The sequence below is a fragment of the Atta colombica genome, unplaced genomic scaffold (assembly GCF_001594045.1).
Source record: "Atta colombica isolate Treedump-2 unplaced genomic scaffold, Acol1.0 scaffold32, whole genome shotgun sequence".
NCBI lineage: Eukaryota > Metazoa > Arthropoda > Insecta > Hymenoptera > Formicidae > Atta > Atta colombica.
The window spans coordinates 587,140-591,676 of record NW_017259426.1 but is presented as its reverse complement, the minus strand read 5'-3'; the positions used below and the strand labels follow the sequence as shown (position 1 = coordinate 591,676).

The following is a 4,537-nucleotide window of genomic DNA, read 5'->3' as shown; positions in this document are numbered from 1 at the left end:
TTAGAGAATATATAATTATTTTATAGAATTATTTGATAGAATATAAAATTATTTAAATCATTTTATTTAACAATTATGATTTAAAAATAATCATTTTTAAATCAATTTCAAATTAAATGATTTAAAAACAAGTAAAAAAAAGTTAATTTTACACAAGTAAAAAATAATATTTACCGTAAGGTTGCTCCACCGATGTCTCTTCCAGATATCCTCCTCCTCTAAGAATATGATTAACATCTCGCACAGGACACTCGCGAATAACAAAATATAATCGCGCGCGGACTATAACTTGAGTCCGATAATTTGAACGGCACTCCCGAAACGCACGCCGCGACGAACCGGCTGCGGTTCGTTCATTTTTAAATGAGGGTGGCGAGGGTACGTATTGTAGCTTCCCCGTTGGATTTTTACACGAAGAGAATGATTTTACTCAATATCTAAAAATTTATCTAGATATATTATATTTAGATATATCCGAAAATTTTTAAATACTTGAGAAAAAAACGTTCCTTTCGTATAAATATCCTCTGAGTACTGAGCCCACTACGTCAAGGTCGTACCCGTGAGAGGGAAGATAAACTGAAAAATATAATATATAGCTATTATCTATATTACTATGCAATCGGTTAATTTTTAGAAACGAATATCACGTCTGCAATTCGTTATCATTGCGAAATAAAGAGCAGATAAAAGGGCTGAATCTTTTACTTAGACATAAATGATTAGAGTCTAGAATGAAATAGACTAGAGATTAATAAAAAAGAAAAATATTTCTTTTATTACCGAAAATTAAATAGTCACGATTAATTTTTAAATACGGATCTTCGTATAGGATCGAAAGATGCTCAAAAAAAAAAAATGTATTAATTATTAATAAATTTTTATATATTCATTGTAAAAGCAGAAATTGCGATTTTTTTGCACGAGAGTATTCATATTAACGTTGCTTTTTTATGACTCGTGTGTGATACCGTTCGTATAGACAAATAGTCGTGTCGCGTGTCGCTCTTCTTTTGAAAAGTATAATCGCGATAAATGCTAGATATAATACGAAAATTTTATTTCATGAATATTCATAATACGATTGCTGCGAAGTATAATTAATTATTCATAAAGCTTCGTATTATATTTAGCATTTTTTGCGATTACGTTTCAAAAGAGAATGTAAAGAAGAGCGGCACGCAACACGGCTACCTGCCTGTACGAGCTTCGGTAAGACAATGACTGTACGGTAACTACGCGTAAACATGACGCGCCGTTCCGTGCCACTCCGTGCCATCCCCACTTCAAGGTCGCGTGTCGCTCGTCTAACTGTCGAAATATTACGCGTATTATAAAATTAGTAAAATAATCTATTCATTTTGATATTCTTCGATGAATATTACACGCATGCTTTATTATACGATTTACGTTTTATTTTTTGAATTCGTTACGCACACAACTCATGTATATTTTAGGCCGGTATTCATAGTGTCAGAACTTATATTCAAGACCGTCTTAAGTACAATTTTACGAATTAGAGGGCCGTGTTAATGTCTTAAGACATTCTTGAAGTAAGAACGGAATACCGCTCTTAGATATAAGTATCTAACTTATATATCTCTGTAAATATATAACATGAATTCTATTTATATTCATAACATTATTACATTTAGTCCAAAATGTTTTATAATTTAGAAAATGTTTGCATTTATATAATGAATATATAATATTCTTATTATTAATCTTTATTTGAATGTAAATCATTAAAGAGGGTAATAAAGATTGAGATATAACTCTTAGTACACACCTTAGTTTTGAGCAACATTACTATTTGAGCATCCTTACGTAATTAAGTCAATTCGCGTTCGTGAATATTTAATTTTCATAGATTAATGTGCGACGCCCGGAGCGATTGTAACACGTCTGTCTCCCTCCGCGCTCGCCGAGCGAATGCCGAAGTGATGACGTAGTCAACCACCGGGCCGTTCCCCCCCCCCCTCGCTTTCGCCGTGCGATTCGTTCCCTTGTTTTTCACCGTTTATATTATTGCGTATGAAAAATATTAACGGTTTATTCAATTATACGCATTTTAATAAACGAGTATTGTCGTACATTTCGCGCTTTGCTTTGTGGCATCTCTAGCCCATGTTAAATCATAAATATAACATTATAATATTTGCGCAGTTCTTGTAAACGTAATCAGTACTTGTGTTTGCGTGCGTGGAGCATTTTTTTATATTTCAACATTATGTCTCAATTTTTATTATTTAGCGCAAATTGTTTCGCAATATTAATAAAATTTGCATGTGTCTTATACGAAGGATGTAAAGAATATTATCAATCTTTAATTATTAATGAATCACTTAAAAGAATAATAAAAATTGAGATAATGTTGAAATATAAAAAAATGCTCCACGCACGCAAGCGCGAAATGTACGATAATACTCGTTTATTAATGCGTATAATTGAATAAACCGTTAATATTTTTCATACGCAATAATGTAAACGGTGCCCGGTGAAAGACAAGGGGACGAATCGCGCGGCGAAAGTGGGGGGGGGGGAACGGTCCGGTGGTTGACTACGTCATCACTTCGGCATTCGCTCGGCGAGCGCGGAGGGAGACAGACGTGTTACAATCGCTCCGGGCGTCGCACATTAATCTACGAAAATTAAATATTCACGAACGCGAATTGACTTAATTACGTAAGGATGCTCAAATAGTAATGTTGCTCAAAACTAAGGTGTGTACTAAGAGTTATATCTCAATCTTTATTACCCTCTTTAATGATTTACATTCAAATAAAGATTAATAATAAGAATATTATATATTCATTATATAAATGCAAACATTTTCTAAATTATAAAACATTTTGGACTAAATGTAATAATGTTATGAATATAAATAGAATTCATGTTATATATTTACAGAGATATATAAGTTAGATACTTATATCTAAGAGCGGTATTCCGTTCTTACTTCAAGAATGTCTTAAGACATTAACACGGCCCTCTAATTCGTAAAATTGTACTTAAGACGGTCTTGAATATAAGTTCTGACACTATGAATACCGGCCTAAAATATACATGAGTTGTGTGCGTAACGAATTCAAAAAATAAAACGTAAATCGTATAATAAAGCATGCGTGTAATATTCATCGAAGAATATCAAAATGAATAGATTATTTTACTAATTTTATAATACGCGTAATATTTCGACAGTTAGACGAGCGACACGCGACCTTGAAGTGGGGATGGCACGGAGTGGCACGGAACGGCGCGTCATGTTTACGCGTAGTTACCGTACAGTCATTGTCTTACCGAAGCTCGTACAGGCAGGTAGCCGTGTTGCGTGCCGCTCTTCTTTACATTCTCTTTTGAAACGTAATCGCAAAAAATGCTAAATATAATACGAAGCTTTATGAATAATTAATTATACTTCGCAGCAATCGTATTATGAATATTCATGAAATAAAATTTTCGTATTATATCTAGCATTTATCGCGATTATACTTTTCAAAAGAAGAGCGACACGCGACACGACTATTTGTCTATACGAACGGTATCACACACGAGTCATAAAAAAGCAACGTTAATATGAATACTCTCGTGCAAAAAAATCGCAATTTCTGCTTTTACAATGAATATATAAAAATTTATTAATAATTAATACATTTTTTTTTTTTGAGCATCTTTCGATCCTATACGAAGATCCGTATTTAAAAATTAATCGTGACTATTTAATTTTCGGTAATAAAAGAAATATTTTTCTTTTTTATTAATCTCTAGTCTATTTCATTCTAGACTCTAATCATTTATGTCTAAGTAAAAGATTCAGCCCTTTTATCTGCTCTTTATTTCGCAATGATAACGAATTGCAGACGTGATATTCGTTTCTAAAAATTAACCGATTGCATAGTAATATAGATAATAGCTATATATTATATTTTTCAGTTTATCTTCCCTCTCACGGGTACGACCTTGACGTAGTGGGCTCAGTACTCAGAGGATATTTATACGAAAGGAACGTTTTTTTCTCAAGTATTTAAAAATTTTCGGATATATCTAAATATAATATATCTAGATAAATTTTTAGATATTGAGTAAAATCATTCTCTTCGTGTAAAAATCCAACGGGGAAGCTACAATACGTACCCTCGCCACCCTCATTTAAAAATGAACGAACCGCAGCCGGTTCGTCGCGGCGTGCGTTTCGGGAGTGCCGTTCAAATTATCGGACTCAAGTTATAGTCCGCGCGCGATTATATTTTGTTATTCGCGAGTGTCCTGTGCGAGATGTTAATCATATTCTTAGAGGAGGAGGATATCTGGAAGAGACATCGGTGGAGCAACCTTACGGTAAATATTATTTTTTACTTGTGTAAAATTAACTTTTTTTTACTTGTTTTTAAATCATTTAATTTGAAATTGATTTAAAAATGATTATTTTTAAATCATAATTGTTAAATAAAATGATTTAAATAATTTTATATTCTATCAAATAATTCTATAAAATAATTATATATTCTCTAAAGTAATTATATATATTCTCTAAAGC

General features: G+C 32.4%; 1 protein-coding gene across 4 annotated transcripts in view; it reads left to right on the top strand.

Annotated features, from left to right (window-relative positions):
• Positions 1 to 4,537, top strand: part of LOC108690368 (N-acetylgalactosamine kinase) — a 26,726-nt gene that overhangs the window by 10,161 nt on the left and 12,028 nt on the right. Inside the window, exon 1 of one of the 4 annotated variants that reach the window (XM_018197620.1) lies at positions 4,233 to 4,338. The exons of the other annotated variants lie outside the window; for them this stretch is intronic. The gene's annotated coding sequence lies outside the window, so the exon portion shown is untranslated. Of the gene's footprint in view, positions 1 to 4,232; positions 4,339 to 4,537 lie in introns of those variants that run through there. 4 annotated transcript variants of the gene reach the window in all.